This window comes from Oryctolagus cuniculus, chromosome 2, assembly GCF_964237555.1.
Source record: "Oryctolagus cuniculus chromosome 2, mOryCun1.1, whole genome shotgun sequence".
NCBI lineage: Eukaryota > Metazoa > Chordata > Mammalia > Lagomorpha > Leporidae > Oryctolagus > Oryctolagus cuniculus.
In genome coordinates, this window is record NC_091433.1 from 151069341 (window position 1) to 151094686 (window position 25346).

The window sequence follows — 25346 nt, forward strand, 5'->3', positions numbered from 1 at the left end:
ATTTAAAACAAGTATTAATGTTATTAACATTTAATATAAGGATTTTCCCCAGTATCATATTCAGTCTAGATCAAATATAAATTTTCAGTGAGGTATCAGACACAGTGAAATTTCAACAATGCAGTTATTTTCATAATTAGATCAATACAGCTTCACTGGGTTTCAACATATTGTCTCTCAGAATAGCTTATTTGCTATTTTATGTGCATTTTAATTTACATTACTAAGTTTTAACTAATTCGGCGACAGTAAAAGGAAGAATGGCTTTAACAGATATTACAAATAAATGTCAGAGTAAGTTGGGAAACTCTGCACTACAAACATTGTAAGTCCTGGAAGACAGATTATGGGGTGAAACAAGTTTATTTAAGAAATTAACTAACAATTTTGTGCAAACATTATTATCTGCACAAAAATATCATATTTATAAAGCCATGCATGAATTCAAACTATGTGTTCTATTTATTTATTGTTAAAATCATCATATACCCAATAGAAGTCTTTATTTTAATAATGAAATACAAAAAGCTATGTTATTAGTAAGTACTTTGTTTTTCATGTCATATAAAAGTAGATGATGTAATAAACATAAAGTAACATAGCACAAATTAAAATAAATTTTATGTTAAAATAAAATTGCTGAAGATCAGTAGAAACACATTTAATTATTAAATATTAGGAAGTTAAAAATAATTAATTTTGTGATATTAGAATATTTAAATAAATAAAATGTAAACTACTTTTTTTGTAAGCTACAAAACATATATGCAAGAGACAGAAAAGAGTGCGCTTAACTATAGAGGCTCAAAAATATGCAAAACAGAAAAATTAAAGAAAAACTGCACAAATCCATAGTTACTATCGTAGACCTCAACATTCTTATTTAAAATCTCTATGCAAATGTTTCTAAGTACTTTATTCCTAGTCGCCCAAAACCAGAACCTATATAAATCTTTTTCAACAGTTGAATGGCTAACCTGTGAAAAAGCTATATAATGGAATAATATTGCATTTTCTTAAGTGCAAAGACCAATCCAAAGGGTCAGTGCTCTAAAATTCCATTTGTATGACATTTTGCAATAAGCAAAACTCTGAAGACAGAAAACATATGCTTTATAAAATTACATAATTTCAGGTGCTCTTAGTTATAAGAACTTCTCAAGAATATATGTTGAGAATGTTAATTCCCTATTTATAGCATATGTATATTTTTAAATATTCAGAATTTCTGTTTTACTCTGCAATGTAACTAAACAGATTTAAGTTGCCAGAAAATGTTTATGAGATTTGGGACTGTCCAAATGCTCATTAACTTTGAGTATATTCATTTCACTTAACTTTCTCCTATCTAATGGGAATAAAATAGTATAAATTTAATAGGAAATGAATTGGAAAGCTATTGGGTAGACAATAAGCTTTGTTATAGCCTCTGCTAATTGTATCTATAGTCTTGTACATTTTTGATAAATTTATTCCAAAGTAATGTATACCTTTTTTCTCACTTTCTGAAAAACATCTTTCTGTTATTTTAATTAATCATTTTTCTTTTAAATATTATGCCTTGATCTCTTTTCTGAAGTATGATTGAAGTTTAGCATACATAAATTTTGTTAGTCTGCTTTTTATTACTGTAACTAAAATACCTGAGAGGCACTTCTGGAAAAGAAAGGGCTTACTGCAGCTTACATTTGGTGTTTACAGCTCAGGATTGGGAGATGGCACAGTTTAGTGTCTCTTGGAAACTTGTCATGGTGGTGTGAAGAAAAGATTACACGGTGAGTCAAGAAGCAGAGAGTACAACTTTGCAGAACTTGCATTCAAATGACCAACCCTATTGTAAGAATCGCACTGCAATAGCACCTTCTCAGTTTCCTAAAGACCTCCCATGTGGGCCACATCTCAGATACCTTAAATACATCAATCCCCAAACTTTTAAAAAAAAATATTTATTTATGTATTTATTTGAAAGCAGAGTTACAGAAGGAAAGGCAGAGAGAGAGGGAGACCTTCCATCCGCTGGTTCACTTTCCACAAAAGGCCAGGTCCTAGAGTTCATCAGGGTTCCCCACATGTGTGGCAGGGGCCCAAATCTTCCATTGATTTTCCCAGGCCATTATCAAGGAACTAGATTGGAAGAGGAGCAACCAGTACTCAAACAGGCACCTGTACAGTATGCCAACAACACAGGTGGGGGCTTTACCCACTATGCCACAATACCAACCCTCAAGTCTCCATCTTTAATCCATTAATCATTAATATTAAGACATAAGAGTTTAAATACGTGCATGAATTTTGGGAGATTAGTCTTACTTAACCTATAATATGAATTTCAAAAATTCCATAGTAGGTCTTTATGATTTTTATTTATTTATTTATTAGAGGGGCAGAGTTACAGAGAAAGGTAGAGGTAGAGAGAGAGAGCTCTTTGATTGCATGTTCACTCCGCAAAAGGCTGCAAGAGTTAGGGCTGGGCAAGGCCAACACCAGGAGCCAGGAGCTTCATCAGGGTCTCCCACATGTGTGGCAGTGGCCCAAACAATTGGGCCATCTTCCACTGCTTTCCTGAGTGCATTAACAGGGAGCTGGATGGCAAATGGAGCATCCAGGACTCAAACTGGTGCCTAGATGGGCACTATACATGACTATGCAGCAGCCTACATTAAGATGAGCTGTATGTAGAAAATGATCAATTTATTTTTGATCCAGTACATACTCTCACTATGTATTTTCAAAAATGATCACCAAATACAATTTTGCTTATTTCGAATATAATAGAGAATCAGGTGTTATGTACTCAGAGTCTATATTCTTGAAATATGTTACATTAATGAGATTTATTCATGTGTAGAGTTCAACTTTTAATTGTTTTATTATATTTCATTAAAGATTAATTCTATATTACCTATTTTGTTATTGTTGAATATAGATTTTTTTCCAATTTGGACCGTAGTGAATAAAACTACTAACAACATCTTAACATATCTTTGCATTCATGTAAGAATATTTACTGTTGGGCAAATTGCTTGGAGTAGAATTTCTAGGACAAAATTTTTTCATAGTTTTACTACTAGTACTGTTACTGGATTTTGTCAAACCATTTTCTTAATTATAGCATTTGACATTTTTGGTCAGCTTTTGTAAAAGTCAAAATTGCTTTATATCAAAAACTATGACTTATAAATCATCTCTTTTATCTATGGTAATACTTCTTGTTTTAAAGCTTGTTAACTTTTTTGGATAAATATTTGTGTACTACATATTTCACATACTTTTATTTATTTCCAGTCTTTCTGTACTCTCATGTAGGAAATTTGGCATTAGTGATATACATTTTCCCTTTTATTCTTATTAAGTCCATTACAGTTTTTATAGAGTATTTGCTACACTTCCATCTAATGAAATTACTCATATATTTGAATTTTAATCCAGTTACTTGGTATTTATTTTCTTACTGTTTTGTTTGTTTTCTAATTCTTTTATTTTTTTCCTTTCTTATCTTGCTTCTGTCAGTTTATTTTGTATAAGCATATCCATGAGTATGTAACATCCATCTTTAATTTATTTAAGACTTCTTTATATTAGTTAATTTGCGTTTTCTCAGATAGTGCCAAACCTCCACAAACTTTATTTTTACCACTTCATATAGATTCAGTACCTGTGTTGTTATATATGCCAATTATTTCATGTACTTAAATTTATTAAAATTTGCGTTTATCTCCACATTTTCCCTTTTTGTATGTGCACTTCCTCTGTTGCTGTGGCTCTATTTGTGAATATTTTTCTTCTACCTGGACACTTTTAAATTTTGTTTTTCATTTTTAGGGAGGATAATAGGATTTTTTTTCTGAAATCATCTTTTTTGTTTTGGAATTCTGTATTTACCTTCATTTTGAAAGTCATTTTCATAGATCAAATCATTTGCAAACAGTTTTACTTATTCCTTCTCAATTCGTATGGTCTTTATTTCTGCGTTAACTTTCTATACAACAAGAAAAAAAGACAACAAAATGAAATGTCTCCCCACAGAAAGGAAGGAAATGTTTGCAAATCATATGTATCATAAGAGTTTAATATCCCAAATATAAAAGGAACTCAAAGAACTCTATAACAAAGCAAAAGAAAAAACACCTCAGTTTAAAAATGGAAAATGACCTAAATAAAAGTTCTTCTAAAGAAGACATACAAATGACCAGTAGAGGTATCATGAAGAGATGCTCAATATAACTAAACATCAAAATAATGTGGAAATCAGTATCACAATGGCATATTACCTCATACCTGTCAAGATGGATATTATTTAAAAAAAGAAAAGATAACAAGTGTTGCCAGTGATGTAGAGAAACAGAATTTCTGTATATTGCTGATGGAAATGCAAATTCATATAGCCATTATGGAAAACAGGATGGAGATTCTTCAAAAACTTAAAGTTAGGACACTGTATGATCAGGTTATCTCACTACCGGTTTTATAGCCAAAATAAAGTAATTAGTCTGCCAAAGAGATAGTTGAAGTACCATGTTCATCACATCATTATCCACAATAGGTAAAATATGGGATCAATGTAGATGTCCATCAGTGAATGAATGGATAAAAAAACTGTATTTGATATACATAGTGCTACAGTATTCAACCTTTTTAAAAAAATAAGAAAATCCTGCCAATTGCAATAAGATGGATGAGACTAGAGGACATTATATTTCATGAAATAAGCTAGATACAGAAACAAAAATACTGAATGATATTACTTTTAGCAGAAGTCTATAAAAGAAAGACAAAAGCATATTACAGAGTGTAGAATGGTGGTTATTAGGAAATTAGATATGGGAGCAGGTAACCAAAGAGGGAAGATGTTGGTACAGAGTGCAAGCTTTTAGTTATAAGATGAATAAATTCTAGAAACTAATGTATAGCATGGTGGTTATAGTTAATCATAATGTTAAAATAACGTATATCAAGTGTTCTCACTGCCTCTCCAAAAAAAAAATAATTACATGAGGTGATGAATAGGTTAGTTAGCTTGAATGTAGCATTTTCCAATGTATATATGTGTGTGTGTGTATATATATATATATATATATCAAAACCACACATTGCGCAACTTGAATGGATACAATTTTATCTGTCAATCATACCTCTATAAATCTGAAGGGAAATGTCAATCATCTATCATGTTTCTAAAGAATATTTTTGACTCCTATTTCATTTTCCTTAATAATTCCTCTTACATATTTTGGTTCAAATGTATATATTTTATTGTCTATAATATGAAAGTTTTCAAATTACTAAACAATGTTACATACGTATGCAATATTTTCTTGTGCTTTTTAAGTGCACCTTGCATTGATTGTTGACTTAATAAATTTTGTGCTTCTATAAGGGACTAACAGAAAATACATGTACTGGCTCACATTTCTAGGGGTAGAGAAGTCAAAAATCAAGGGATCTTGCTGCATCATCTAGTGGTGAAAGAACAGAGAGGGAGAGAGGGAACAGAGGATATGGAATTTCTTTGATAAGGAAACCTCTCCTCGGATAAGAAATCCTCTCCTGGGATAATGGCATTAATCTGTACTGTAGGACTCAGACTATTGAAGATCCCATTTCTTATTGTGAAATAGCAATTAAATTTCATTTTCAGTTTTGAAGGAATAAAATATTCAATCCATGAAAGGTACTTCACCCTTTCTAATAACATAAAAGCACATGTGTATAGTGGGTTTTTGCTGTTGTTTGTTTCCTTATCATTTTTTCTAGTAGTTTGGCTTTAAAATAACCTATTTGCACAGTTGGTCACTTCTACTTTATATTATTTTCTATAACTTTATTTCATATTTCCTTTCTGAACTAATTATTGTGAGACATGTATTTTAAATGTCATCCTGTGATTTTGGATTTATAATTCTTTGTTTATAGTTCCTTTGAATTTTACTTCATACATCTTAATGTGATTTAATTTTTTATATATAATAATATCATTAGTATATATTTATGGCATATTTACTTATTATCATTAAGATATGTCCATATTTGCTTTATTATTTTATTTTTATTCTCAAAATGATAATTTACATTAATTTTACTTGGCTTTTATAATTGCATTTTAAAGTTTTATATTATTGTATTTTAAACAAGAAGTAAACATTGACTTCTTAAATTAGATCCACTGCCTACTGATGATACAATTTAATGTATTTTAGTTTATTGGGATCTCTGACACACTTAGAGTTAATTGTATCACCTTATTTTATAATTCTGTATAACAATTTTCATTGTCTCTCTTACATTCCCTTTTTTACTATGTAGAATTCACTATGCTTTGTTTATTTAAGTTTATCCACCATTAGTTTGGATGCTGAGCCTTCTGTTTCTATTTAGTAAATATTTATGCATGCGTACTGCTTGAGTTAAAATACCCTTTGTTTGCATTTGGAGCTTCCCTAGTAGTTACACTGGAGCGATCTGAATCTAATAGCTGGTGGGCAATGAGAGATGATTGTTTTCCTTTCGAGATGAAGCAGTTAGATACCAGCGCACTGCTCGTTTCATGCTGCAGTAACCATGTTGGGCACATGTTCACACAGCATAGATTAAAGATGGAAGAGAGCTGCCTGGCTCTCATTAGGCTTTGCATCAGTTAGAAATAAATTCTCATTTTGAAGCAACTGATATTGTTGGGATTGTGCATAGGAGTACTTCATGTAAGGGATTCTCACTACAATAAATACTCTTTTTTATTTTGCCAGCATAGACTAAATGTAATCACCATCTCTGTGCTTTTTCCTAATACTGAAACAATCTTAGCTTTTTCCTTAAAAGCCTCATTATGTATCTGATGTTTTCATTATTTTGTTATTAAAATTTTATTTCTAACATATTATGATTCCCTAATATTAGTTATCTTGTTACTTAATTACCCTTCATTATTTAAAATTTTTTACCATAGTTATTTAATTTCTTTTATAATCTCCCTTGCTTACTATTACTACCTCTACCAGTCATAATCACTAACTATATTTTCCTTCTTGCTAATTAAGTATTTTGGCAGTTCTTTCAGAAATATTTTGTGAATTTTAAATTCTTAGTCCTTGTATATCTTTGTTGGACAGATTGGATCACTGTATGTACCGTGTTTATATTTCAGTTTTGGAATCAGATCTTCTGTGCATTCCTTATCTTCCCTGAGTTGTAATGATTTCTGTATCAGAAGAACTTTAGTGTTCCTTGACCAGAGGCCCATAGAATTCATGTGATTCAGATCACTTTTTAAATTGATTTTCGACTTAGCTTGCTTTATTGCTTTGGTATTGCAGATATTTGGCCCGGCACCCTTTCATAGGATTGTAAATAGATTTGGATTTGCAGGGGGCAGAATCTGTTGCATTCATGTATCAAGATAACTTGGTACTTTTATGCTGAAACATCAAGTTAGCACATGGCGTTTCCCACAGCTCTTACTTTCAGACTGGGGTTATAATCCTATGAGTATGAGGCCTAAGAGCTCGGCCCCTGTTAGAACACCCATCCGTGAGGTATTGTCTTTTATCTGTGTACCTCTGTACTTTCCTCTTCTTTTGTTTATAACATCTGGCGATTTCCCTTGCACTATCTTTTGAACTGACCCTACATATTCATTGTTTAGTTGTATTTTTTTCTTCATATAGCTTTTGATGTATCTAAAACAGGAGGGAGGAATCTTCATATGAAATTTGGTGTCACTATAGTTAATGTCTCTAGTATCATTTCCCAAGTTTTAAAAATAAAAATCAGTTGAATTAATTCATTTAAATTTACTGACTACATTAGTAGTTTGAAATTCTATTGCTTTTTCTATTTCAGGCCATTCTAGTGCCTGAGAGGACATCTCTAAATACTTTTTTAAAGATAATAATTCAGTTAGCGTTAATTCCATCTGCTTTGTGATGTTCTATATAGAATAAATAAAATCAACACTAATTTTTTTTATTCAAAAGGCAGAATGACAGAGCAAAATAAAGACACACACACACATACACACACACACACACCCCACAGATTTTGCATTTGCTGGTTCACTCCCCAAATGCCTGCAACAACTGGACTCTGGCAAGATGAAGCCATGAACTCACAACTCTCTCTGGGTCTCTAACTTAGGTGGAAAGGATTCAGATAAGTTAGCCATCATCTGTTGCTTAGCAGGGTACAGCACATTAGCGGTAACCTAAACACATTGAAGTAGAACTCGAACCGGGCTTTCTTATATGGGATGCAGGTGCCCCAAGATAGGACTTTTAACCACCACACCACAACACTATTTCTGAGTAAACTTTCTTTCAGTGGCAAGTCCTAACAAAAGGTGTGAATGTAGAAACTATTATTGAAGGGCTTGATAAACAAGACTGAGAACTGTAATAGGCATATTGCTGCACTCTTTCTGTTCCCAGGTCCATTTAGCCTGTTGCAGTTTTCATTGTTCTATGTTCCCAAAGAAATAATAGCAAATTTATCAGTGGGTGTAACAAGAAGCTGCACGAGGCTCTCATTACTTTTGGCCGAGGATAAAACTAGCTGTGGCCTGTTTGGTTCTTTGTCGGTTTTATTTTCATTCTCTACGATATATCCCCAAGAACCAGAGATGAGTAAGGATTAGTACATCAAAGCTAGCTCTGAGCCAGCAAGATGCTCATACTTTCTTCTGGTTACTTTGACCCAATGAAAGGAACCTGGATTCCAGCCTCGCTGAGCACTCTAGTTTCACAAGAGATTCTTTGTCTTAAGGGTATGGTTCCTGCTTCTGTGCTTGCTCTGAATCTTTAGTTTCACTGCTTCTACTTCTAAAATATCCTTTTGTGTAGGTTCCTGTCTACCCACATTTTCCTCCCAATGGAAGCAATGATGATTATATCAAAAACGTAAATCAGCTGATAGGCATTTGCTTTCTGGGAAGACACTTGTCACACATGTAACCATGCTACTGATTGTAGCTAGCATGCAGAGACCTAGCATGATGCTAATCCATGTCCTTATAATTCCACAGCTTTAAAAAATATCAAGAAATCCTGACTACTCAATTTCTTATCTACAAATAAGCTATTTGCTTTATGAAGTCTTTTTTCCATTCTATTATCAGGCTTAGTGAAAATACTAGTAAATTATTCAGAATTACAACTCATAGCTAATAAAAGTAAAAATTTATTAACAAATTCTCTCAGCTTTTTGTCAGCTCATAAGCCTTACACTTTTTCATATGATTTTTGTTTCTTTTTTATTTGTCCTTAGATTCATTCCTACATGTTATTGCTTACATTCTTCATTTCCTTTCTTTACCAGACAGAAATGCAAACAAATACCAGAGAAAACAATTTCATGGGCAAGACTACCAAAATCACTGTCAGCATTCCACATTATTTTGAAAGTTCAATAGCTTTGTTAGTTCCTCTGCTGGAGGCAGTCTGAAATAGATAGACAAAATTTTTACTTTGCAATGAACAGCATGTTGTAGTGAGAAGTGGAAAGCCATTTTGTTTTAGGCAAAAGGAAGTTAGCTCTGAAATGTTGAAAGACTCACTTACCAGACTCTCAATTTCTAGCAAACAGCATGCTGCAAGTCTACATAAAACACTTAGAATTCAATGTTTCGTCTTCAAACATATGTGCTGCAGTTAAAGCCTACTGCTACTCTCTACGGAGGGATGTTGGTGAGGGAAAGTAACTTTCCTCAGGCTTGAGGAAAGAAATACAGTTAGTGAAGAGAAACTTTTATAGACAGAAATTCTAACAATAAATGTCAGAAAACCAACAATTATGTTTTCATTTGGGATAAATTCCTGTGAATTGCATCCAACTACCTCCATGTACATATCAAGATTAATGGTCATGCTTTCTAGGATATAGGATATATGAGATTTCAATGGATCTATAGGGCAATAAACATGGATCAGTTATTATATAGGGCAGGTTGAAAATACAGAATCATATACTGGTGTTTATATTCCCCAAACCTTACTCCAACATATTTTACTCCTTTTAGAAACCTTCTAAGCTGCTTCCATCAACTTTTGCAATTTCCTATACATCCTCATAATAATTTTCAGTTACATTTAATAGAACGTGCATCACACACACACAATACACGCACAAAATTGTAGGTTGTATTTGTATAAAATTTAAAAGGTCAACAGTCCTGCCACACTTTAAAAATGAAAATCAGGGGCAATTATATAGTGTAGTGGTTAAGACACGGGTTAAGGCACTCTGATCCCATATTGGAGTACTGAAGTTCACTACTGGGCTCCAGTTCCTGACTCCAGCTTTCTGCTGATGCAGACCCTGGAAGTGATGGTGGCTCCAGTGATTGGGTTTTAGTCACCAACATGGGATACCTGGATTGAATTCTCATTTCCCTGCTTCCACCTGACAAATCCCAGGTCTTGCGAGCATTTAGGGAGTGTACAAGTGTATAGAAGTCAATTTTTAATGAAGAACAACAGACTGTTCTATTTCTCCCGCTCTTGAGTTTCCATTCCGTAAGGCAAGCAGTTAAATTTTAGTTATGTGTTCTGGAATGTATATTAATGGAATGTATATTAACATGATTGTATAGATATTTATTGAGCTTAATGTTCAATCATTATCATTATCTTTCTAAAATGGAAAATTAGAATGTAGTTACAATGTCCTCCAGTACATTAGACACATTTTCCTTCGATATCCTATTCTAATCTAATTATTTCCCGGAGATCTCATTTCTAAAAACTCTATTCAGGTAGCATTTCTACCCTGTTAAGGCCATTGACATGAGATGTTGGGAATTAAACTTCTGTATAAGTTTGGGTGGGAGTGGGGAAAATCGCATTCAAACCATAATACCTGTGATGGCATTTTCATTTTCTAACACTTATATTTGTATATATTTTCTTCTTAGAGAGAAGTCTTCTCATTTTTAACTTTCAGTGTTTTGCTTTTTTATTTAATTTTATGGTATCTTGCCTTTAATTTCAAAGAGCAATATATTTTTAAAGATTTATTTATTCATTCAATCATTTAAAAAGAGGAGTGACAAAGAGTTGGAGAGCTGGAGAGAGATCTGAATAATCCACTGGTTCATTCCCCAAATATACACACAGATGGGGGTGCACTAGTCTGAAGGCAGGAGCCAGAAACTGCTCTCTTGTCCCCGACATGAAAAGCAGGGATCCAAGCATCTGAGCATCATTTGCTGCCTACCAGACACATCAGCAGAAAGTGATCAAAAACAGGGGAGCTGGGGCTCAAACCAAGCATTCCAACATGAGATATGAGTGTACTAAGCTGCATTCAGAATGCTGCTGCTGGCCAGCACCGCGGCTCCACCTGCGGCACCGGCATACGGGTTCTAGTCCTGGTTGGGGCACCGGATTCTGTCCCAGTTGCCCCTCTTCCGGGCCAGCTCTCTGTTATGGCCCAGGAGTGCAGTGGAGGATGGCCCAAGTGCTTGGGCCCTGCACCTGCATGGGAGACCAGGAGAAGCACCTGGCTCCTGGCTTCGGATCAGCGCGGTGCACCGGCCACAGCGTGCTGGCCGCAGCAGCCATTGGAGGGTGAACCAACGGTAAAAGGAAGACCTTTCTCTCTGTCTCTCTCTCTCACTGTCCATTCTGCCTGTCAAAAAAAATAAAAAAAAATAAAAATAAAATGCTGCTGCTGCACCAAAATGCCCACCCCTCAAGAGCACTTTTAAAATTAAAAGTGTTTTTCATATAGAAGTATGTTTCTTTATGTATATTATCTTGAAAGGTATTATTACAATGTTTTGGCTCATTTTATTTACATTGTCTCATATTTCTGGAAATGTCTATTTCTTCTGTATATTTTATTTCTCCCTTTGTTTTTTCCCCTGTCATTTATAGACTTTAGAACATGGCATAAACTCTCTGCATGAATCATTGGGATCTGTTACCTTGTTAACTAGTGGACTCTCAGGTAGTGTGAGGAATCTGGGTCATTAGGGTTTTGTGTGAACTGGTTGATTTCTGGTGCTGTTTTAGAAATAAATGCCAGTGAGGAAATATATGATTAGCAGACTTTTTTCATTATGAAAATCTGCTTCAAGCATGACTAGGGTCCCTAAGTTATTTTTTATTCAAACTTCCCAAGAAGTAAATCTCTAGTCTTCTGCATTTAATGTTGGACTTTGACAACTTCTACAAACTTTTGAACAACTTTTTTGTTTTCAGATTCTCAAACTGTTACTCTTCCTTCATATATATTTCATGCTTCAAATGCCTGTGCATCTTTGAGATTGCATGATGCATATAGTCTTGCCTATGAGCTTTCTCCCCTGCTGGCATAATTTTCTATTTCCTCTGAATTTTCAGTGTGTCACTATTCGGGTATCTGATTTGCAAATTCCAAATTTGCTTTACTGGCATCTCTTCTACCTTTATGTCTGCAAGGGAATATTATCACTTTTTATAATTGTAGAATTTCACTTAATGAAACCTTGTATCATGCCTTTTAAAAATGAGCTTTCATACACATTCTAATGTTTAGTCAGTAGATCAATAAGTCTGTGTTCATTGGCTACTAAGTACTCAGCATGTTAATCCCTAAGACTCAAGAAAATTGTGCTTAGAGCAACATGTTATGCTTAAAGAATACAGACCAATGTACTATGCTCTAATCATATAAAGATCATAAATGTAATTTTAAAAAATAAAGTATATATGGGCCAAATATTTTGAGAAAATAGAATAAGACTTGAGCCTTGCACTGCCTCTTAAGAAACAGAACCCATTTGGTCTTTGTCAGATTGAAAAATAAGTCAACAGTGATGATAAAGAACATTTATATAATGCTTATCCATAGCAAAGGGTTGTACCAAAACTTTCATTGACTATTTCATCTTATCTACAAAACACATTCATGGGGCTGTTACAATTCTGTTCTCTACTTTTCTAAATGAGCAAACTGTGTTTTGAAAAAGTACTTGACTTGTCTAATATACGGACGCAAAACAACAATTGAAATCAGGATTCAAGATGAAAAATCTGACATCAAATCCTGTGCTTTTACACAGTATGCCATTCTGGCATGTGTATAAATATTGCTTACATTTAGCAATGTATTTAGTTCCATGTAAGCATTTTCAGAATTTGTTTTAGAATGTAATAAATAATTTTTGTTGTAAAGATAAAATGATAAAGAAGTTCAAATTGATCTACTACATACGCTAATTAAATAAGACCGTTAAACTTCTTTTGTCAAAATGTAGTTTGAGACTGGGAGGAAATTTGCAGTTTTGCCCATAAGGTAAATAAATTTAAAAAGCAATGAACTGCCCTGGACTGCAGGAACTTAGTCTTCTGTCAATGTAATTAACAAATATTGAAATAAATATTGAAATAAATTGCCACTTAAAATTACTGATATTATCCAAATAAAAACAAAGTTTCTCAATGGGAATCCAATACATGAAAACCACAATAAAAACAATAGAATTCACACATATACAGCCTAGTCTCTAGGTAGATTTAAGTGTGTAAGATTCTACTAAAATGCAGCTTGTTACATTGGACACCATTTGAAATACAGCAACTTAATACATCACAAGACTCATGCAGCAAAGCTAGTCAATAAGGCATGCAATAATGTAGGCTTCCATTAAATATTAATAAATGACCTCCACAGTGTCTTGCTCATGTTTATATAAGTATTTTTCATTTTATTGACAAAGTAACTTTGGGCACATTTACTAGATAAGTTGTCAATTTTTTTGCATATCCCTGTATTGATTTTGACATGTAAATTTTTTAGTGTTTATCAAATCCTGTGTGCATACATAGGAGAATCCTGGTGCAGTACAAAAAGAAACAGGAAGTTATTCAGGAAACCAGAGCTCACATCCCAACTCTTGCCACTAAAACCCTATCAGGCTGCTGGCAGTTGACTTCTCTATGGGCCTAAGTTTTCTTATCTACTAACAAGAGTTTCAGACTAGATCTGTAAGTGCTCTTCTAAGCAAACATACAATGTGTCCATAATAGGATTTAATGTGTTGGAATTTCAATAGCAAGTTGCAAATCTATGTATTCTCTGTAGTACATCACCCAGCTAGTCTTTCCTTGAGTAATGAATGATATCCTCATATAAATAAATTAATTAATTTAAAAAACTATCAGGAAAGAAGTTCATTCAATAACCAAATGAGGAAAAAACAGTATTCCAATAAGTGTCTGGACCTGGTCTCTTTACAAAATTGCAAACAATGATGTGCATCCCCTGTACATTTAGGTAATGGGTATATTTTTCCACAGTAAATTTAAACACATAATAATTTTGAAATGTGGTATAAAATTATTATTTTTGTTATTTGTATGATTTTCTGTCTACAAAACTAGTTCATTCAGTTTTTAAAAAACAGTCACTGAAAATCTATTTTGCTTATAACTCGCCTGATCAATGGCCACACCTAATGAGTTTACCTTCTGTCAGAAAAAAAATCTGATTGCATTGCATTTTATATATTATTGTGGCCTTTATTTTAAAATATTTATACCAATATAAGTAAAAAATTCTCACTTCCAAATCCAAATTTGATAAATAAGTGATAAGGAGATTGCTGCATGATAAATGGGTAGCGCTAGATAGATAGACAGATAGACAAATGATTTAAGATCAGGACAACAAATACGAATATAGAAATGGCAAAGGGAGCTCAGTGATAAGCTTATAGCTGATTGTGAGTGGTAACTTTTCTTGGTGAGATTATATTGTTTTGCCGCTGACATACACCTTCCCTCAGGTGCTGTGTATTTTTAAATTGTCCTTTAGGTTGTTACCCAAATATATATGTAAAACCATGGATAAGACTCCAGAAGGCTGATCAGTTTATCTTCAGTAATTGGAAGAAAGGTAATTGAGCAAGTATGGGGATGAGAAAGAAGCTTAAGAACTTCTCATTAGATTTTAACCTTAGAACTTTCAGTCAGATCAGTTTTAGACAGAAATACAACAGGCAGTTAAAGATATGGAACACAGTTCTCATAAAACTGTGGATACCATGTACTCTCTGGGAAACCTTTGTGTCCCTTAGGAATAGCATACCACAGTTGAAAACATATGTGATAAGCAGGATTCATTCTTCATCTTAACAAAATTATTACTACTCTTGACACTGTCAGGAAGTTTAAGGTGCAAATAAGTAAAAGTTCATTCCGAAAGATTTTAGTGCATCAGCACAGTCCCTTTAGTCTATCAGGCTGGGAAAAGGAGAAGTGCTATTTGTCTATGGTAATGCAATCCAGTTAAATTTGATTAACAATTTAAGGGGAACTGTCAGCATACCTATGAAACTAATCAAAATTACTCCATTTTCTTAAATGTGTTTAATTGGGTTGAGGCCTCAAGGCATATTTTCATCAGACTTTCAGCACTTCATAGCTAATGCCCTGTCCTGATGTTTTCAAAAATCTGTCTTTCTCATACTATTTGGTAGGTATTCCATGTCTCACAGCAGAAGCTTATAAATCACGAGCATGCAGAAAACTATCAGCCACAAATGGCACAAACATGTCATTAATTTGTCTATATTGATTTAAATTGTAATGGAATGATTTATTTTCAGAGCTGTGCACATTTGTGTGTGTGTATACATGAGTATATATGAGAGATGGTGGGTGAGACACAGGAGACATGTTGAATGTTTTCATTTTTTTATATTTTTTGACAGAGTTAGACAGTGAGAGAGAGAGAGAGAGACAGAGAGAAAGGTCTTCCTTCCATTGGTTCACCCCCCCCCCCCAAATGGCCACCATGGCCAGAGCTATGCCAATCCGAAGCCAAGAGCCAGGTGCTTCCTCCTGGTCTCCCATGTGGGTGCAGGGGCCCAAGGACTTGGGCCATCCTCCACTGCCTTCCTGGGCCACAGCAGAGAGCTGGGCTGGAAGAGGAGCAACCAGGACTAGAACCAGTGCCCATATGGGATGCCAGTGCCACAGGCGGAGGATTAACCAAGTATGCCACGGCGCTGGCCCTGAATGTTTTCATTTTTAATAAAAATTAGTGTCATCTTATTGGTTCCTGATTCCAGAATTTTAACGGTGATTTCTTTAACCCTTGTCTAGGTAATATTTATTCCCTTACATTCCATTTCTCTGTTTCTCCCTCTCTATTTTATAAGTTGATGGATGAAGACATAGAAGCAGGCTGAGTGTTTTGGCAAAGCAGACTCTGCCATAGATTGGTACAACTGCATCCCTTATTCAGAGTGCCAGTTCATCAGGGCTCCATTGCATCTGCTTCAACTTCCTGCTAACACATCTGGAGGGCAGATGATGATGGCTCAAGTACATGCATATTTACCATATGTTTGGGAGGCTTGAATGGAGTTCCAGGCTTCCGGCTTTAACATGGCCCACCCCCATGTGTTGTGAGCATGTGAGGAGTAAAGTAGTGGATGGACAATCCCTCCCCATCCCACACCTCCTTTCCCCTGCCTTTCAAATAAACAATTACTTTTTAAAACCACAGATTTATTTGAAAGACAAAGTTACAGAGAGAGAGAGAAAGAGAGAGAGAGAGAGAGAGAGAGAGAAAGAAATCTTCTACCCACTAATTGCCTCCCTAAATGGCTGCATCTGCCAGGGCTGGACTGGTCTGATGCCAGTAGCCAGAACTTCATTTGGGTCTCCCACGTGGGTTCAGGGGCCCAAGTATTTGGACCATCATTCCCAGGCACAATAGCAGGAAGCTGGATTGTAAATAGAGCAGCCAGTACTTGAACCAGGTCCCTTATGAGATACCAGTGTTAAGGAGACAGCTTAGCCTGCTGCGCCACGTCAGTTCACCAATAACATTTTTAAAAGACATATAAACATTATCATTTGTATTTATAAAGTACATGTGCAAATAGCATTTTGGAAATATTGATATACAGTTTTAATGATAATAAAAATTTAACAGAGTGATTATTTAAAATGGATACTTGCAGGATAAGTCTTCTTGGTTTTGTAATCCATTCTATAATCATCATACTTGCATTAAGAAGAAAAGGGAAGACATTCATCCCAAGAGTATATGAGTATCTGTCAATAGTGGCAGTTTCCACTGGAAATTTGAAAACTTGGAAAGAGACACACAGAATACAAATTCAAGACAAATGTTTTAATGTATACCTTCCAAGGTTCTCTGATGAGTTGTAGGCAGATGCTACCTACACATATAGGTAATGTAGAAGAAAAGGATTATGCAAACTATATGCACAGCATACTGTGCCAGAAGCCTACGGTTCAAACAGCATTTTATAATAACAGAAGATTTTGAAATTGTATTTGCTTATAGAGTGTTTCATAAGATCTTCACATTTTTAATGCAGTTAGATGTTTTTGGTTTGTAGAAATGGTATCAGTTTTTCCAAATACAACATATAATTAAATGATTGATTTGAAATATGAATTACTACTCCTGTATACTTATTCATTCATGATGTCAATAATTCTACTTTTGAATAATTGCTTTGTTTAGCCAGTTTAGTACAAACATGAGTTGTTGTAATTGCTTCAAAAGAGTTTTAATTTTCTGCATATTTTCTTCATTTTATTAAGAGAAAAACATTTCATGAATATAAACCAGTTAGGAACACGCAGTGTTGTTGTAGGATGCAAGATGTTAGAGGAATGAAGGACTGATTGCTTCTACATTGAACGCAGTTGCCTCTTCACGTGACATCACTTTCTTACAGATTTTCATCCTCCATTTGACCCTCAATTATCTATACTTAGAGCAAGAATCTTAGTGATCTCCTGCATGTGTGTAGATGAAAAATATACACAAATATACATTTTGTTAGATTATAACAAAATAAAAATAAGTGATAAATGAGTTTAAGTGAATATAGTGAATTTTGACTTGTTTTAAAAGCAAGCTTTGAGGCATGTGTTAATTTACAGTCTCTCCAGTGATGACCTCTTTTCATCTATATCCTTGCTATATTTTGATTAATTTTTTGTCATAGAGAATTCACACTTATTTTTTTCCCAGGTAAAAACATGCTTCTATTCATCCAGAAATAATGGAAGAAAAATTCATGGGACAAATGTTTGACCTAGTGGTTAACATGCCACTTATCTCACATCAGAGTACCAGGGTTTAAATCCTGGCTCTGCTCAGAACTTCAGCTTCCTCCTATTGTGCACCCAGGGAAGCATCAGGTGATCAGCATGTAACTGGTCCCTGCCACTCATGGAGGAAACCTCGACTGAATTTTTGGCTCCCATCCTTGGCTTGCCCAGTTCTCTTATTGCCAGCATTTAAGGGGTGAATCAGTGGATGGGAGTGTTTCTCTTTCTCTTTCTGTCTCTGTCTCTCTCATTCTCACTCTCCTTTCCGATCTATCTCTATCTCTATCTCTATCTCTATCTCTATCTCTATCTCTATCTCTATCACAATCGCTATCGCTATCGCTACCGCTACCGCTACCGCTACTGCTACCTATCTATTTCTCTCTATCTATCTCAAATATATAAACATGCTGCTGGAGCTCTAGAAAGACATTCCTTTTCCATTTTTCACTTCAGGACGGTCCATATATAGCACTGAAACATTCATGTGTTTTTACTTTATGACAAGATAAGTAATACAATAAGTGCATACCCCAGGATGTGTCAGATAGCTTGGGTACTGCTTTGTTCTACTCATTTCTTTTTTGGGAATTAAATATTTCTAAGAATTAACTATATACAATTAAAGCAGCCACAGTCATTCTTTTTACCCATATAGAATTCCACTAAAGGAAAAGCAAGCAGGCTTCAAAGGGTATGTGCTGATTTATCTTCTTGGTCTGTTTCTGATTGAATCTGTAGATGCAGTGATGGGATATTTGGGTGTCAAGTGGAAGGGCTCACCAACCACCATTCTTTCTTTACAATAGTCAATCCTGTACTTTAGGGAATTTAGTACAATTTCACAGCACCGCCTGGTAACAGATCAGATTGTGTGCTTCCTCTGGTGAGGTTCTGAAATGAGCAGGCAATCTCATCATGATTTCAGTGGACACAGTCATTCAGTCTCCACTACTGCATTTAAGGGAGCATTTGCTTTCTTTCCAGTTCTAACTGGGAAAAGTTATAACTTTTTTAGAGAGTGAAGGAGAGTCAGGATGTGAATATTTTTCCCTTGATGACCAGGAATATACGAATAGCTTTTCTCAAGGCTAAAAAGTATCATTAAATGAAAGCTTAATTTCACATCTACATGAATCTGCGTAATGCATGATCAACATATCTTGCCTTATAAAAGCTAATATCTTTACTAGTAAGACACAGTCTAAGCAAAGAAACAAAATAAGTCTATTGAGTGTATGATAATGGCAAGTATCGTGGCAGTTTTTATTTTTAACTTCTAAAATGTAATCTAATTACTACAGTATTAGTAGCACCGAAAATATTGAGTTTTTTTTCTGAGAGTTATTTACGATTATACAAAATAGTAATTCAGTGCATTTATTATGGGGAGTAAACAATAAATGAAACTAAAATATGTTGCAAATATCAGGTGCCACCTAGACACTAACATGTTTATAGAAAAACATATAGATGTTTGGATAGAACACTGAATTTTATGAATGCAAGCACAGTTAAAGAAAGTTACTAAAGATAATAATACTTTCAGAAAAATAAAACACAATGCAGAATTATTAGAGTATACTAAATACCATGTTCAATGTTAACCAAAAACTACATTATGTAGAAAGTATAACAAAATAAGAGTAAAATAGCAATAATAGTTTAAAAAGCTATCAGCAAGATATAATATTTATTATGCAATTATTTTATTTTATTTAATTTAACTTACATTTATTTGAGAGAGTGAAAATCAGACAGAATCCCCATCCACTGATTCACTCTCCAAATATCCCCAACAACCACACAAAAGACAGTTATCCAGATCAATCTGAGCATCCCAAATGGTATCAAAGATCCAGGTACTACAATGGTGCACATTAGGAGGCAGCTAGAGACAGGAACTCAAGAGGAAAATGAAACCCTATGTGGGATATGGATACACCCAATGGAAACTTAACCACTAGATCAAATGCTGGTTCCTAGGCAATTATTTTAAAGTTACCAATGTAAATGTGTCCAAAATAAAAATATACATATGCTCCTAAAACCATCATAAATTGGAAATAATACAGAGGGTGCATTTAATACACACCATCTGTGATATGTCCATCTATTTCTGATAATACAATCTGTCTCTTCAGATTATAATTTATAGTTAGCCTTTGATAAAACCTTATATTTTTTTCTTTGAAAACTAGACACATTAGACAGCTGTTAAAGTAAACATAAGTACTTTTTGCAATTAGACAACAGCAAATTTTTTATTCCTATTCTGGGGTTGTGTATTAATGAAATTAGGAGCTGGAACTGTAGTCTGTTCTTACCATGGTTTCTTTCAGATTATACCTACTTTTCCAGAAGGTTTTCCTCAATATCTGCTACCCTGAGAGAATCAGTATATTGCATTACTCACACCTGTACTTTCCAATTATTTTCTCTTTTTATTTTAATTTTAATTATTTTTTTTTATTTTTATTTTTTGACAGAGTGGACAGTGAGAGAGAGAGACAGAGAGAAAGGTCTTCTTTTTGCCGTTGGTTCACCCTCCAATGGCCGCCACAGCCAGTGCGCCGCACCTATCCAAAGGCAGGAGCCAGGTGCTTCTCCTGGTCTCCCATGGAGTGCAGGGCCCAAGGACTTGGGCCATCCTCCACTGCACTCCCAGGCCACAGCAGAGAGCTGGCCTGGAAGAGGGGCAACCAGGACAGAATCCAGCACCCCAACCGGGACTAGAACTGGGTGTGCTGGCGCCGCAAGGCGGAGGATTAGCCTAGTGAGCCACGGCGCCAGCCTAATTTTAATTAATTTTAACAGATTCAATATGATGTGTAAATACGAGTCTAAGAACATAATGACATTCCCCTCCTCCCTCACTCCACCGTCTTTCCTTTTACCCTTCTACTTTTTGGTTTTTGAAATAACATATTTTAAATTTACATTACATTATAAAGGCTTAATACTTCACCAAATAAAATGTTTAACAAAAAAAAATAGACAAGTTTAGTGGGACTACAGATAACAATAATAAACAATAATTGATTCTATAAATGACCATTTCAGCCATATACAGATTTTTTTGGTCAATAGTCATTCATAATTTCTTTCAATGAAATACAACCCATAACAATGTAACATCTAAATAGTTCCTGGCAGGTTATAAGATAATAATTAAATTCATTTAGAATATAAGTCCTTTACTCTCAATAGTTTATGTACAAGAATAATTTTCTGAAAATTGCAATGCAAATAATTATACATCACATTTCTTATATGCTACTAGTTACTAGTTACCACAGATCAAGGAGAACATATGGAATTTGTCTTTTGGGAACTGGCTTATTTCATTAAGTGTAATGGTTTCCAGTTGCATCCATTCTGTTGTGAAAGTTAGGATTTCATTATTTATTATGGCTGATTAATATCCCATAATATATGTGTACCACATTTTTTAATCCAATCATCAGTTCATGGACACCTAGGTTGATACCATATCTTAGCTATTTTGAGTTGAGCTGCAATAAACATAGGACAACAGAAAACCACTTTATATGCTGATTCCATTTCTTTTGGATAAATTCCTAGGGTCATATCATAGATTTATTTTCAGTTTTCTGAGAAATATCCATAGTGTCTTCCATAATATCTGTACTAGCTTGCATTCCCATTAGTAGTGGATCAGAGAACCTTTTCCCCCACATCTTAACCAGCATTTATTGTTTGTTGTAGGAGAGCCATCCTAAGTGGGGTGAGGTGAAACCTTCTTGTGGTTTTGATTTGTATTTCCCTGATGGCCAGTGATGCTGAGCATTTTTTCATGTGTCCATTCGCCATTTTAATTTGTTCTTTTGAAAAATTTCGGTTCAAGTTTTTTGCCCATTTCGTAAGCAAATTGTTGTTTTGTTGTTGAGTTTCTTGAGCTCTTTATAGTTTCCGGATATTAATCTTTTATCAGTTGCATAGATTGCAAATATTTTCTCCCATTTTGCCAGTTGCCCCTTCACTTATCTCAGTTTTTCCTTTGCAGTGCAGAAGCTTCTTTGCTTGATATAATCCCATTTATCAATTTTGCTTTGATTGCCTGAGCTTCTGGGGTGTTTTCCAAGAAACCTTTGCCTATGCCAATGTCTTGCAGAGCTTCCCCAATGTTCTCCTCTGATACTTTGATGCAATCAGGTGGTATATTAAGATCATTGATTCATTTAGAGTTTATTTTTGTATAAGGTGCAAGGGAGTAGTATTGCTTCATACCTCCGCATGTAGGGATCCAATTTTCCCAGTAGGATTTGTAGAACAGATTGTCCATTCTCCAGGAATTAATTTAACCTCACTTGTCAAAAATTATTTCATTGTAGATGCAAAAATTGATTTCTGAGGATTCTATTCTGTTCAATTTGTCTGTTTCTTTTTCTGTGCCAGTACCATGTATAACTGCCTTGTAGTATGTCTTGAAATCTGGTATTGTGATACCTCCAGCTTTGTTTTTTTTAAGGTTGCTTTAGCTATTTGGGGTCTCTTGTATTGTAGAATTTAGGCAATCAACTTTCTAGGTGACTATTGATAAAAAGACATGGCACTGTCTTTTTTCAAAAAATATTCTTATCGATTGCTTTTGATTTTTTTGTACTTTTACTAAAAGGTTTTTCTGCTTTCACATTCTTTCATAATGATGTTTATCTTTCTGTGTTTCTGTGTGTAGCACAGCCTTAAGCATCATTTTTAAGGCTGGATGAGTGGTGACAAATTCCTTCAATTTCTGTCTTGAAGCTTTTTTTTTAACCTGGAGGTGAGTAAAGAGGGATTGTGACTTTGTCTACTGTTCATATTCAGCCTAAGGTTTGGTGCTCAGGAATACTCCTTCCCCACTTCTAGTTTCAAGGTTTTGTTTTCTTTGGAGTCATTATGTAATATTTTTAAAAGATTTTATTTATTCAAGAGGTAGAGTTACAGACAGAGAGAGGGAGATACAGAAAGAAAGGTCTTACATCCTCTGGTTCACTCCCACAATGCATGAATCGAGCTGATCAGAAGCCAGGAGCTTCTTCCTGGTCTTCCATGAGGGTTTAGGTGCCCAAGTACCTGAGCCCTCTTCTACTGCTTTACCAGGCCATATCAGGGAGTTGGATCAGAAATGGTTCGGCCAGTACTAGAACCAGCACCCATATGTGATGCCTGCACCACAGGCAGAGGCTTAGCCCACTATGCCACATCTCCAGCCCCCTAGGGAAAATGGGAATGGGAAAATGGTACCTCAAAGTAAGCTCTTTCTGCATGCTGAGGAATTTAAGCTCAAGGACCATTAAAAGGTCTCAGTAGCAGCCTTGGTACCAAAGCATGTGCAATTTTTTCCTGCCTTTCTGTCCCTCACTTCTCTACCCACTTCAGCTTTTCTCCAAAGCAAATCACAGGAATTCTGACTCCAGGTCCACGATGGAAATCAAAATGTGTTTTCCCCAAAGCAAGCCATAAATCCTGAAATTATCCCTCTCGGCCTTTGCCGCGGCTCACTAGGCTAATCCTCCGCCTTGCGGCGCCGGCACCCCAGGTTCTAGTCCTGGTCGGGGCGCCGGATTCTGTCCCGGTTGCCCCTCTTCCAGTCCAGCTCTCTGCTGTGGCCCGGGAGTGCAGTGGAGAATGGCCCAAGTCCTTGGGCCCTGCATCCACATGGGAGACCAGGAGAAGCACCAGGCTCCTGGCTTCGGATCAGCGTGGTGCACCAGCCGCAGTGGCCATTGGGGGTGAAACAATGGCAAAAGGAAGACCTTTCTCTCTGTCTCTCTCTGTCACTGTCCACTCTGCCTGTCAAAAAAAAAAAAAAAAAAAAAAAAGTATCACTCTCACATTTTACCATCTTTCTGGATTTGAGCTGGCCATAAAGAAGTTCTCTGACCTATCCTGTCTGATAATAATGATCAGACCCTTGTTCCAGAAGGAATGCCACACTGAAGCCATGAGGGATCTGAACAGATAGGCTGTGCTGTTTCTCTCCTTCAGTCTATCATGTTAGGTGATAACCTTTATGTCCATTTCTACATAGCTGTCCATTTGTCATGAAATATAAGCACAAAATGGACAGTTTTCTCTAGATTCTTAGGTCTTCATTTTGAAGATACTTGTGTCACATAAAACTTGAGATAGATCTCTTATAATTTTCTCTGGGACACCTCCTGCCCCGACACTAGCCTGAACTGGCCCCTCTCCATTCATCACACTCTGATTCCCCCTGCTCCTTTTCTTCAACTGGAAGAGCTCTGCGAAAGTGCCAAAACAGCACCAATTGTGTAGTTTTTCTCTGGTAGATGGAATTCTTTCTGCGTAAGAGCCAGAGCAGCCATGCATTAGGTTGAGTTTCAGCTGTTGGTTTTCTTTCCTGGTCAGCACCACATGATGAGTTTTCCAAAATTCTCTCTCCTGTGAGATGTCTGGGAAATCCTGGAGAGAAGTTCACAGAATGGTGAATCTGCCTATAGCTGTAACCTCCCAGGCCTTGGCGTTGATGTTCTCCTCAAGTTAGCAATTGATTAAAATTAATTAACCATGTCTGCTTTCTTGCAAAATATGGCACCCAATTGTGTCTCTCCCAGGTAAGAAAATGCTTGGCCCTGTTCTTCTCTTCAGGTTAATTGATTATTCAGTGACCTCAGTCTCCTAATTGGTTCAAGAACCATCATTAATATTATTTATTGGTTGTATGCATCTCTACTTCTTGATTGTAAAACCTGCAGTGGGACTTAAAGTTCTTCATCCCTCTGAAGTAAAACTGTGATTTATAGTCTTCAAGAGAAACATCGAAGTTATCTTTACCCTGGGTATCCAGGTGTTCGTATATTCACACTTAATTTTCATTGGTTAAAACTACCTATTTAACTAAAGACATCAAAGGCTTTATTAATCCTGACCAAAATGGCAGAAATATTTTTAAAGAAAATTATATTCAATAATTTAAGGTGAACAGTTGATATAAATTTTCACCAGAATTTTGGTCATTTACATGTGAATTACAAAAGTTTTTCTAATTGTCCTTTTAATATTGTCCCTGGGCACATGAAGTCAATTTGAGCTGGGAGGAATGGAAGGGGAATGATAAGAGGAGGATCTGATTGAGAGGAAAAATCATACCAAAAGAGATAGCTTTAGTTACAAAACAGTGATTTTTTATCTTAAAGTGACCTTTTCAATTTATAGTCTGCTTAAAAATTTCCCCAGTGTTGACCTGAAATCTCTCATCTTTGTCCGTAGTAAAGATATATAACTGCTGTCTCCAAAGTGACA